At 43.7% G+C, this 12,472-nt stretch overlaps 10 non-coding genes across 10 annotated transcripts; all 10 read left to right on the top strand.

Annotated features, from left to right (window-relative positions):
* The first annotated feature begins 471 nt into the window (after nt 1-471).
* On the top strand, nt 472-553 carry TRNAS-UGA (transfer RNA serine (anticodon UGA)). Its single transcript has one exon. It is a non-coding gene; the product is annotated as a tRNA-Ser (tRNA).
* A 2,419-nt stretch (nt 554-2,972) lies between these two features.
* TRNAS-UGA (transfer RNA serine (anticodon UGA)) lies at nt 2,973-3,054 on the top strand. The gene has a single exon. It is a non-coding gene; the product is annotated as a tRNA-Ser (tRNA).
* Nucleotides 3,055-3,599: 545 nt separating this feature from the next.
* Nucleotides 3,600-3,681, top strand: TRNAS-CGA (transfer RNA serine (anticodon CGA)). The gene has a single exon. It is a non-coding gene; the product is annotated as a tRNA-Ser (tRNA).
* Nucleotides 3,682-4,224: 543 nt separating this feature from the next.
* TRNAS-CGA (transfer RNA serine (anticodon CGA)) lies at nt 4,225-4,307 on the top strand. Its single transcript has one exon. It is a non-coding gene; the product is annotated as a tRNA-Ser (tRNA).
* A 1,167-nt stretch (nt 4,308-5,474) lies between these two features.
* Nucleotides 5,475-5,556, top strand: TRNAS-UGA (transfer RNA serine (anticodon UGA)). The gene has a single exon. It is a non-coding gene; the product is annotated as a tRNA-Ser (tRNA).
* Nucleotides 5,557-6,101: 545 nt separating this feature from the next.
* TRNAS-UGA (transfer RNA serine (anticodon UGA)) lies at nt 6,102-6,183 on the top strand. Its single transcript has one exon. It is a non-coding gene; the product is annotated as a tRNA-Ser (tRNA).
* Nucleotides 6,184-6,726: 543 nt separating this feature from the next.
* Nucleotides 6,727-6,808, top strand: TRNAS-CGA (transfer RNA serine (anticodon CGA)). The gene has a single exon. It is a non-coding gene; the product is annotated as a tRNA-Ser (tRNA).
* Nucleotides 6,809-7,976: 1,168 nt separating this feature from the next.
* On the top strand, nt 7,977-8,058 carry TRNAS-UGA (transfer RNA serine (anticodon UGA)). Its single transcript has one exon. It is a non-coding gene; the product is annotated as a tRNA-Ser (tRNA).
* Nucleotides 8,059-8,604: 546 nt separating this feature from the next.
* TRNAS-UGA (transfer RNA serine (anticodon UGA)) lies at nt 8,605-8,686 on the top strand. Its single transcript has one exon. It is a non-coding gene; the product is annotated as a tRNA-Ser (tRNA).
* Nucleotides 8,687-10,481: 1,795 nt separating this feature from the next.
* TRNAS-UGA (transfer RNA serine (anticodon UGA)) lies at nt 10,482-10,563 on the top strand. The gene has a single exon. It is a non-coding gene; the product is annotated as a tRNA-Ser (tRNA).
* The last annotated feature ends 1,909 nt before the right edge of the window (nt 10,564-12,472 follow it).

The raw sequence follows: 12,472 nt of genomic DNA, 5'->3' as shown, positions 1-12,472 counted from the left end.
CAAGTCACAGAGTTAAACGGCACAAACTCAAACTAGATGTAAACATTGAGACAATTTCCACACCCAGGAAGTGTTTTAGAGAGCAGTGGCTCGGAAGGATTCGTAGTCTGGACCTGTCCTGCCTGATCTAGACAAGTCATGAAAAGCGTACTTTTTTTTATGAAGCGTGTCTTGTTTAAGCTTTTGGTCTCTTTCTGAGTACACTTAAGGGCCCGTTGACACCGCCGTAATATAGGGAAACGAGGATAGAAATGTGCAGTGATTGATTACCGCTCATCTGTGCCCTGTCACTCACTTTGAGTGATGCGTATTGCTATTTTTATTAATTGTATGAAAGCATGCAAAATAAGTGAGGACAACAGGGCACTGCTGGTACGTGCCCCGTCCTTCCGTTACTTTATTTTTTAGGTCTCGGCCTGACATGAGTAGCGCATGGCTCGTATACGACAACAGTGACATCATACTCATGCAGCTGCGATGGCTGAGTGGTTAAGGTGTTGGACTTGAAATCCAATGGGGTTTCCCCGCGTAGGTTCGAATCCTGCTTGCAGCGGCATGAGATTTTGCATGAACACCATTTGGTTTAGTTAAGTAAATGTTCACTTCTCATTATGCAATCCTCATCAAGTCACAGAGTTAAACTGCAAAAACTCAAACTAGATGTAAACATTGAGACAATTTCCACACCCAGGAAGTGTTTTAGAGAGCAGGTGGCTCGGAAGGGTTCGTAGTCTGGACCTGTCCTGCCTGATCTAGACAAGTCATGAAAAGAGTACTTTTTTTATGAAGCGTGTCTTGTTTAAGCTTTTGGACTCTTTCTGAGTACTCTTAAGGGCCCGTTGCCAACGCCGTAATATAGGGAAACGAGGATAGAAATGTGCAGTGATTGATTACCGCTCATCTGTGCCCTGTCACTCACTTTGAGTGATGCGTATTGCTATTTTTATTAATTGTATGAAAGCATGCAAAATAAGTGAGGACAACAGGGCACTGCTGGTACGTGCCCCGTCCTACTGTTACTTTATTTTTTATGTCTCGGCCTGACGTGAGTAGTGCATGGCTCGTATACGACAACTGTGACATCATACTCACGCAGCTGCGATGGCCGAGTGGTTAAGGCGTTTGACTTGAAATCCAATGGGGTTTCCCCACGTAGGTTCGAATCCTGCTTGCAGCGTCATGAGATTTTGCATGAACACCATTTGGTTTAGTTAAGTAAATGTTCACTTCTTGTTACGCAATCCTCATCAAGTCACAGAGTTAAACGGCAAAAACTCAAACTAGATGTAAACATTGAGACAATTTCCACACCCAGGAAGTGTTTTAGAGAGCAGGTGCCTCGAAAGGGTTCGTAGTCTGGACCTGTCCTGCATGATCTAGACAAGTCACGAAAAGAGTAATTTTTTTTTTTATGAAGCGTGTCTTGTTTAGGCTTTTGGACTCTTTATTAGTACACTTAAGGGCCCGTTACCACCGCCGTAATATAGGGAAAAGTGGGTAGAATCATGCAGTGATTGATTACCACTCATCTGTGCCCTTTCACTCACTTTGAGTGATGCATGTTGCTATTTTTATTAATTGTATGAAAGCATGCAAAATAAGTGAGGACAACAGGGCACTGCTGGTACGTGCCCCGTCCTTCCGTTACTTTATTTTTTTGGTCTCGGCCTGACATGAGAAGAGCATGGCTCGTATAGGACAACAGTGACATCATACTCATGCAGCTGCGATGGCTGAGTGGTTAAGGTGTTGGACTTGAAATCCAATGGGGTTTTCCTGCGTAGGTTCGAATCTTGCTTGCAGCGTCATGAGATTTTGCATGAACACCATTTGGTTTAGTTAAGTAAATGTTCACTTCTCGTTAAGCAATCCTCATCAAGTCACAGAGTTAAACTGCAAAAACTCAAACTAGATGTAAACATTGAGACAATTTCCACACCCAGGAAGTGTTTTAGAGAGCAGGTGGCTCGGAAGGGTTCGTAGTCTGGACCTGTCCTGCCTGATCTAGACAAGTCATGAAAAGAGTACTTTTTTTTATGAAGCGTGTCTTGTTTAAGCTTTTGGACTCTTTCTGAGTACACTTAAGGGCCCGTTGCCACCGCCGTAATATAGGGAAACGAGGATAGAAATGTGCAGTGATTGATTACCGCTCATCGGTGCCCTGTCACTCACTTTGAGTGATGCGTATTGCTATTTTTATTAATTGTATGAAAGCATGCAAAATAAGTGAGGACAACAGGGCACTGCTGGTACGTGCCCCGTCCTTCTGTTACTTTATTTTTTATGTCTCGGCCTGACGTGAGTAGTGCATGGCTCGTATACGACAACTGTGACATCATACTCACGCAGCTGCGATGGCCGAGTGGTTAAGGCGTTGGACTTGAAATCCAATGGGATTTCCCCGCGTAGGTTGGAATCCAGCTTGCAGCGTCATGAGATTTTGCATGAACACCATTTGGTTTAGTTAAGTAAATGTTCACTTCTCGTTACGCAATCCTCATCAAGTCACAGAGTTAAATGGCAAAAACTCAAACTAGATGTAAACATTGAGACAATTTCCACAGCCAGGAAGTGTTTTAGAGAGCAGGTTGCTCGGAAGGGTTCGTAGTCTGGACCTGTCCTGCCTGATCTAGACAAGTCATGAAAAGAGTACATTTTTTATGAAGCGTGTCTTGTTTAAGCTTTTGGACTCTTTCTGAGTACACTTAAGGGCCCGTTGCCACCGACGTAATATAGGGAAACGAGGATAGAAATGTGCAGTGATTGATTACCGCTCATCTGTGCCCTGTCACTCACTTTGAGTGATGCGTATTGCTATTTTTATTAATTGTATGAAAGCATGCAAAATAAGTGAGGACAACAGAGCACTGCTGGTACGTGCCCCGTCCTTCTGTTACTTTATTTTTTATGTCTCGGCCTGACGTGAGTAGTGCATGGCTCGTATACGACAACTGTGACATCATACTCACGCAGCTGCGATGGCCGAGTGGTTAAGGCTTTGGACTTGAAATCCAATGGGGTTTACCCGCTTAGGTTCGAATCCTGCTTGCAGCATCATGAGATTTTGCATGAACACCATTTGGTTTAGTTAAGTAAATGTTCACTTCTTGTTACGCAATCCTCATCAAGTCACAGAGTTAAACGGCAAAAACTCAAACTATATGTAAACATTGAGACAATTCCCACACCCAGGAAGTGTTTTAGAGAGCAGGGACCTCGGAAGCGTTCGTAGTCTGGACCTGTCCTGCATGATCTAGACAAGTCACGAAAAGAGTAATTATTTTTTGTATGAAGCGTGTCTTGTTTAGGCTTTTGGACTCTTTCTTAGTACACTTAAGGGCCCGTTACCACCGCCGTAATATAGGGAAAAGAGGGTAGAAATGCGCAGTGATTGATTACCGCTCATCTGTGCCCTGTCACTCACTTTGAGTGATTCTTGTTGCTATTTTTATTAATTGTATGAAAGCATTCAAAATAAGTGGGGGATACTGGGCACTGCTGGTACGTCCCCCGTCCTGCCGTTACTTTATTTTTAGGTCTCGGCCTGACGTGAGCAGCGTATGGCTCGTATACGACAACAGTGACATCATACTCATGCAGCTGCGATGGCCGAGTGGTTAAGACGTTGGACTCGAAATCCAATGGGGTTTCCCTGCGCAGGTTCGAATCCTGCTTGCAGCGTAGTGTGATTTTGCATGAACACCATTTGGTTTAGTTAAGTAAATGTTCACTTCTCGTTACGCAATCCTCATCAAGTCACAGAGTTAAATGGAAAAAACTCAAACTAGATGTAAACATTGAGACAATTTCCACACCCAGGAAGTGTTTTAGAGAGCTGGTGGCTCGGAAGGGTTTGTAGTCTGGACCTGTCCTGCCTGATCTAGACAAGTCATGAAAAGAGTACTTTTTTTTATGATGCATGTCTTGTTTAGGCTTTTGGACTCTTTATTAGTACACTTTAGGGCCCGTTACCACCACCGTAATATAGGGAAAAGTGGGTAGAAACATGCGCTGATTGATTACCACTCATCTGTGCCCTTTCACTCACTTTGAGTGATGCATGTTGCTATTTTTATTAATTGTATGAAAGCATGCAAAATAAGTGAGGACAACAGAGCACTGCTGGTACGTGCCCCGTCCTTCTGTTACTTTATTTTTTTGGTCTCCGCCTGACATGAGCAGAGCATGGCTCGTATACGACAACAGTGACATTATACTCATGCAGCTGCGATGGCCGAGTGGTTAAGGCGTTGGACTCGAAATCCAATGGGGTTTTCCCTGCGCAGGTTCGAATCCTGCTTGCAGCGTAGTGTGATTTTGCATGAACACCATTTGGTTTAGTTAAGAAAATGTTCACTTCTCTTTACGCAATCCTCATCAAGTCACAGAGTTAAACTGCAAAAACTCAAACTAGATGTAAACATTGAGACAATTTCCACACCCAGGAAGTGTTTTAGAGAGCAGGTGGCTCGGAAGGGTTCGTAGTCTGGACCTGTCCTGCCTGATCTAGACAAGTCATGAAAAGAGTACTTTTTTTTATGATGCATGTCTTGTTAAGGCTTTTGGACTCTTTCTTAGTACACTTAAGGGCCCGTTACCACCGTCGTAATATAGGGAAAAGAGGGTAGAAATGTGCAGTGATTGATTACCCCTCATCTGTGCCCTGTCACTCACTTTGAGTGATGCGTATTGCTATTTTTATTAATTGTATGAAAGCATGCAAAATAAGTGAGGACAACAGGGCACTTCTGGTACGTGCCCCGTCCTTCTGTTACTTTATTTGTTATGTCTCATCCTGACGTGAGTAGTGCATGGCTCGTATACGACAACTGTGACATCATACTCACGCAGCTGCGATGGCCGAGTGGTTAAGGCGTTGGACTTGAAATCCAATGGGATTTCCCCGCGTAGGTTGGAATCCTGCTTGCAGCGTCATGAGATTTTGCATGAACACCATTTGGTTTAGTTAAGTAAATGTTCACTTCTCGTTACGCAATCCTCATCAAGTCACAGAGTTAAATGGCAAAAACTCAAACTAGATGTAAACATTGAGACAATTTCCACAGCCAGGAAGTGTTTTAGAGAGCAGGTTGCTCGGAAGGGTTCGTAGTCTGGACCTGTCCTGCCTGATCTAGACAAGTCATGAAAAGAGTACATTTTTTATGAAGCGTGTCTTGTTTAAGCTTTTGGACTCTTTCTGAGTACACTTAAGGGCCCGTTGCCACCGACGTAATATAGGGAAACGAGGATAGAAATGTGCAGTGATTGATTACCGCTCATCTGTGCCCTGTCACTCACTTTGAGTGATGCGTATTGCTATTTTTATTAATTGTATGAAAGCATGCAAAATAAGTGAGGACAACAGAGCACTGCTGGTACGTGCCCCGTCCTTCTGTTACTTTATTTTTTATGTCTCGGCCTGACGTGAGTAGTGCATGGCTCGTATACGACAACTGTGACATCATACTCACGCAGCTGCGATGGCCGAGTGGTTAAGGCTTTGGACTTGAAATCCAATGGGGTTTACCCGCTTAGGTTCGAATCCTGCTTGCAGCATCATGAGATTTTGCATGAACACCATTTGGTTTAGTTAAGTAAATGTTCACTTCTTGTTACGCAATCCTCATCAAGTCACAGAGTTAAACGGCAAAAACTCAAACTATCTGTAAACATTGAGACAATTCCCACACCCAGGAAGTGTTTTAGAGAGCAGGGACCTCGGAAGCGTTCGTAGTCTGGACCTGTCCTGCATGATCTAGACAAGTCACGAAAAGAGTAATTATTTTTTGTATGAAGCGTGTCTTGTTTAGGCTTTTGGACTCTTTCTTAGTACACTTAAGGGCCCGTTACCACCGCCGTAATATAGGGAAAAGAGGGTAGAAATGCGCAGTGATTGATTACCGCTCATCTGTGCCCTGTCACTCACTTTGAGTGATTCTTGTTGCTATTTTTATTAATTGTATGAAAGCATTCAAAATAAGTGGGGGATACTCGGCACTGCTGGTACGTCCCCCGTCCTGCCGTTACTTTATTTTTAGGTCTCGGCCTGACGTGAGCAGCGTATGGCTCGTATACGACAACAGTGACATCATACTCATGCAGCTGCGATGGCCGAGTGGTTAAGGCGTTGGACTTGAAATCCAATGGGGTTTCCCTGCGCAGGTTCGAATCCTGCTTGCAGCGTAGTGTGATTTTGCATGAACACCATTTGGTTTAGTTAAGTAAATGTTCACTTCTCGTTACGCAATCCTCATCAAGTCACAGAGTTAAATGGAAAAAACTCAAACTAGATGTAAACATTGAGACAATTTCCACACCCAGGAAGTGTTTTAGAGAGCTGGTGGCTCGGAAGGGTTTGTAGTCTGGACCTGTCCTGCCTGATCTAGACAAGTCATGAAAAGAGTACTTTTTTTTATGATGCATGTCTTGTTTAGGCTTTTGGACTCTTTATTAGTACACTTTAGGGCCCGTTACCACCACCGTAATATAGGGAAAAGTGGGTAGAAACATGCGCTGATTGATTACCACTCATCTGTGCCCTTTCACTCACTTTGAGTGATGCATGTTGCTATTTTTATTAATTGTATGAAAGCATGCAAAATAAGTGAGGACAACAGAGCACTGCTGGTACGTGCCCCGTCCTTCTGTTACTTTATTTTTTTGGTCTCCGCCTGACATGAGCAGAGCATGGCTCGTATACGACAACAGTGACATTATACTCATGCAGCTGCGATGGCCGAGTGGTTAAGGCGTTGGACTCGAAATCCAATGGGGTTTCCCTGCGCAGGTTCGAATCCTGCTTGCAGCGTAGTGTGATTTTGCATGAACACCATTTGGTTTAGTTAAGAAAATGTTCACTTCTCGTTACGCAATCCTCATCAAGTCACAGAGTTAAATGGCAAAAGCTCAAACTAGATGTAAACATTGAAACAATTTCCACACCTAGGCAGTGTTTTAGAGAGCAGGTGGCTCGGAAGGGTTTGTAGTCTGGACCTATCCTGCCTGATCTAGACAAGGTACGAAATGAGTAATTTTTTTTATGAAGTGTGTCTTCTTTAGGCTTTTGGACTCTTTCTGAGTACACTTAAGGGCCCGTTGCCACCGCCGTAATATATGGAAACGAGGGTAGAAATGTGCAGTGATTGATTATCGCTCATCTGTACCCTGTCACTCATTTTGAGTGATGCATATTGCTATTTTTATTAATTGTATGAAAGTATGCGAAATAAGTGAGGACAACAGGGCACTGCTGGTATGTGCCCCGTCCTTCCGTTACTTTATTTTTTAGGTCTCGACCTGACATGAGTAGCGCATGGCTCGTATACGACAACAGTGACATCATACTCATGCAGCTGCGATGGCCAAGTGGTTAAGGCATTGGACTTGAAGTCCAATGGGGTTTTCCCGCGAAGGTTCGAATCCTGCTTGCAGCGGCATGAGATTTTGCATGAACACCATTTGGTTTAGTTAAGTAAATGTTCACTTCTCTTTACGCAATCCTCATCAAGTCACAGAGTTAAACTGCAAAAACTCAAACTAGATGTAAACATTGAGACAATTTCCACACCCAGGAAGTGTTTTAGAGAGCAGGTGGCTCGGAAGGGTTCGTAGTCTGGACCTGTCCTGCCTGATCTAGACAAGTCATGAAAAGAGTACTTTTTTTTATGATGCATGTCTTGTTAAGGCTTTTGGACTCTTTCTTAGTACACTTAAGGGCCCGTTACCACCGTCGTAATATAGGGAAAAGAGGGTAGAAATGTGCAGTGATTGATTACCCCTCATCTGTGCCCTGTCACTCACTTTGAGTGATGCGTATTGCTATTTTTATTAATTGTATGAAAGCATGCAAAATAAGTGAGGACAACAGGGCACTTCTGGTACGTGCCCCGTCCTTCTGTTACTTTATTTTTTATGTCTCATCCTGACGTGAGTAGTGCATGGCTCGTATACGGCAACTGTGACATCATACTCACGCAGCTGCGATGGCCGAGTGGTTAAGGCGTTGGACTTGAAATCCAATGAGGTTTCCCCGCGTAGGTTCGAATCCTGCTTGCAGTGTCATGAGATTTTGCATGAACACCATTTGGTTTAGTTAAGTAAATGTTCACTTCTCGTTACGCAATCCTCATCAAGTCACAGAGTTAAACGGCAAAAACTCAAACTAAATGTAAACATTGAGACAATTTCCACACCCAGGAAATTTTTTAGAGAGCAGGTGGCTCGGAAGGGTTCGTAGTCTGGACCTGTCCTGCATGATCTAGACAAGTCACGAAAAGAGTAATTATTTTTTTTATTAAGCGTGTCTTGTTTAGGCTTTTGGACTCTTTCTTAGTACCCTTAAGGGCCCGTTACCACCGCCGTAATATAGGGAAAAGAGGGTAGAAATGCGCAGTGATTGATTACCGCTCATCTGTGCCCTTTCACTCACTTTGAGTGATGCATGTTGCTATTTTTATTAATTGTATGAAAGCATGCAAAATAAGTGAGGACAACAGGGCACTGCTGGTACGTGCCCCGTCCTTCCGTTACTTTATTTTTTTGGTCTCGGCCTGACATGAGCAGAGCATGGCTCGTATACGACAACAGTGACATCATACTCATGCAGCTGCGATGGCCGAGTGGTTAAGGCTTTGGACTTGAAATCCAATGGGGTTTCCCTGCGCAGGTTTGAATCCTGCTTGCAGCGTAGTGTGATTTTGCATGAACACCATTTGGTTTAGTTAAGGAAATGTTCACTTCTCGTTACGCAATCCTCATCAAGTCACAGAGTTAAATGGCAAAAACTCAAACTAAATGTAAACATTGAGACAATTTCCACACCCAGGAAGTGTTTTAGAGAGCAGGTGGCTCGGAAGGGTTCGTAGTCTGGACGTGTCCTGCCTGATCTAGACAAGTCATGAAAAGAGTACTTTTTTTTATGAAGCGTGTCTTGTTTAAGCTTTTGGACTCTTTCTGAGTACTCTTAAGGGCCCCTTGCCAACGCCGTAATATAGGGAAACGAGGATAGAAATGTGCAGTGATTGATTACCGCTCATCTGTGCCCTGTCACTCACTTTGAGTGATGCGTATTGCTATTTTTATTAATTGTATGAAAGCATGCAAAATAAGTGAGGACAACAGGGCACTGCTGGTACGTGCCCCGTCCTTCTGTTACTTTATTTTTTATGTCTCGGCCTGACGTGAGTAGTGCATGGCTCGTATACGACAACTGTGACATCATACTCACGCAGCTGCGATGGCCGAGTGGTTAAGGCGTTTGACTTGAAATCCAATGGGGTTTCCCCACGTAGGTTCGAATCCTGCTTGCAGCGTCATGAGATTTTGCATGAACACCATTTGGTTTAGTTAAGTAAATGTTCACTTCTTGTTACGCAATCCTCATCAAGTCACAGAGTTAAACGGCAAAAACTCAAACTAGATGTAAACATTGAGACAATTTCCACACCCAGGAAGTGTTTTAGAGAGCAGGTGCCTCGAAAGGGTTCGTAGTCTGGACCTGTCCTGCATGATCTAGACAAGTCACGAAAAGAGTAATTTTTTTTTTATGAAGCGTGTCTTGTTTAGGCTTTTGGACTCTTTCTTAGTACACTTAAGGGCCCGTTACCACCGCCGTAATATAGGGAAAAGTGGGTAGAATCATGCAGTGATTGATTACCACTCATCTGTGCCCTTTCACTCACTTTGAGTGATGCATGTTGCTATTTTTATTAATTGTATGAAAGCATGCAAAATAAGTGAGGACAACAGGGCACTGCTGGTACGTGCCCCGTCCTTCAGTTACTTTATTTTTTAGGTCTCGGCCTGACATGAGTCGCGCATGGCTCGTATACGACAACAGTGACATCATACTCATGCAGCTGCGATGGCTGAGTGGTTAAGGCGTTGGACTTGAAATCCAATGGAGTTTCCCCGCGTAGGTTCGAATCCTGCTTGCAGCGTCATGAGATTTTGCATGAACACCATTTGGTTTAGTTAAGTAAATGTTCACTTCTCGTTACGCAATCCTCATCAAGTCACAGAGTTAAACGGCACAAACTCAAACTAGATGTAAACATTGAGACAATTTCCACACCCAGGAAGTGTTTTAGAGAGCAGGTGGCTCGGAAGGATTCGTAGTCTGGACCTGTCCTGCCTGATCTAGACAAGTCATGAAAAGCGTACTTTTTTTTATGAAGCGTGTCTTGTTTAAGCTTTTGGTCTCTTTCTGAGTACACTTAAGGGCCCGTTGACACCGCCGTAATATAGGGAAACGAGGATAGAAATGTGCAGTGATTGATTACCGCTCATCTGTGCCCTGTCACTCACTTTGAGTGATGCGTATTGCTATTTTTATTAATTGTATGAAAGCATGCAAAATAAGTGAGGACAACAGGGCACTGCTGGTACGTGCCCCGTCCTTCCGTTACTTTATTTTTTAGGTCTCGGCCTGACATGAGTAGCGCATGGCTCGTATACGACAACAGTGACATCATACTCATGCAGCTGCGATGGCTGAGTGGTTAAGGTGTTGGACTTGAAATCCAATGGGGTTTCCCCGCGTAGGTTCGAATCCTGCTTGCAGCGGCATGAGATTTTGCATGAACACCATTTGGTTTAGTTAAGTAAATGTTCACTTCTCATTATGCAATCCTCATCAAGTCACAGAGTTAAACTGCAAAAACTCAAACTAGATGTAAACATTGAGACAATTTCCACACCCAGGAAGTGTTTTAGAGAGCAGGTGGCTCGGAAGGGTTCGTAGTCTGGACCTGTCCTGCCTGATCTAGACAAGTCATGAAAAGAGTACTTTTTTTATGAAGCGTGTCTTGTTTAAGCTTTTGGACTCTTTCTGAGTACTCTTAAGGGCCCGTTGCCAACGCCGTAATATAGGGAAACGAGGATAGAAATGTGCAGTGATTGATTACCGCTCATCTGTGCCCTGTCACTCACTTTGAGTGATGCGTATTGCTATTTTTATTAATTGTATGAAAGCATGCAAAATAAGTGAGGACAACAGGGCACTGCTGGTACGTGCCCCGTCCTACTGTTACTTTATTTTTTATGTCTCGGCCTGACGTGAGTAGTGCATGGCTCGTATACGACAACTGTGACATCCTACTCACGCAGCTGCGATGGCCGAGTGGTTAAGGCGTTTGACTTGAAATCCAATGGGGTTTCCCCACGTAGGTTCGAATCCTGCTTGCAGCGTCATGAGATTTTGCATGAACACCATTTGGTTTAGTTAAGTAAATGTTCACTTCTTGTTACGCAATCCTCATCAAGTCACAGAGTTAAACGGCAAAAACTCAAACTAGATGTAAACATTGAGACAATTTCCACACCCAGGAAGTGTTTTAGAGAGCAGGTGCCTCGAAAGGGTTCGTAGTCTGGACCTGTCCTGCATGATCTAGACAAGTCACGAAAAGAGTAATTTTTTTTTTTATGAAGCGTGTCTTGTTTAGGCTTTTGGACTCTTTATTAGTACACTTAAGGGCCCGTTACCACCGCCGTAATATAGGGAAAAGTGGGTAGAATCATGCAGTGATTGATTACCACTCATCTGTGCCCTTTCACTCACTTTGAGTGATGCATGTTGCTATTTTTATTAATTGTATGAAAGCATGCAAAATAAGTGAGGACAACAGGGCACTGCTGGTACGTGCCCCGTCCTTCCGTTACTTTATTTTTTTGGTCTCGGCCTGACATGAGAAGAGCATGGCTCGTATAGGACAACAGTGACATCATACTCATGCAGCTGCGATGGCTGAGTGGTTAAGGTGTTGGACTTGAAATCCAATGGGGTTTTCCTGCGTAGGTTCGAATCTTGCTTGCAGCGTCATGAGATTTTGCATGAACACCATTTGGTTTAGTTAAGTAAATGTTCACTTCTCGTTAAGCAATCCTCATCAAGTCACAGAGTTAAACTGCAAAAACTCAAACTAGATGTAAACATTGAGACAATTTCCACACCCAGGAAGTGTTTTAGAGAGCAGGTGGCTCGGAAGGGTTCGTAGTCTGGACCTGTCCTGCCTGATCTAGACAAGTCATGAAAAGAGTACTTTTTTTTATGAAGCGTGTCTTGTTTAAGCTTTTGGACTCTTTCTGAGTACACTTAAGGGCCCGTTGCCACCGCCGTAATATAGGGAAACGAGGATAGAAATGTGCAGTGATTGATTACCGCTCATCGGTGCCCTGTCACTCACTTTGAGTGATGCGTATTGCTATTTTTATTAATTGTATGAAAGCATGCAAAATAAGTGAGGACAACAGGGCACTGCTGGTACGTGCCCCGTCCTTCTGTTACTTTATTTTTTATGTCTCGGCCTGACGTGAGTAGTGCATGGCTCGTATACGACAACTGTGACATCATACTCACGCAGCTGCGATGGCCGAGTGGTTAAGGCGTTGGACTTGAAATCCAATGGGATTTCCCCGCGTAGGTTGGAATCCTGCTTGCAGCGTCATGAGATTTTGCATGAACACCATTTGGTTT

This window comes from Lissotriton vulgaris, chromosome 11 (genome assembly GCF_964263255.1).
Source record: "Lissotriton vulgaris chromosome 11, aLisVul1.2, whole genome shotgun sequence".
Classification (NCBI taxonomy): domain Eukaryota; kingdom Metazoa; phylum Chordata; class Amphibia; order Caudata; family Salamandridae; genus Lissotriton; species Lissotriton vulgaris.
This window is presented reverse-complemented; position numbering and strand designations above follow the sequence as displayed.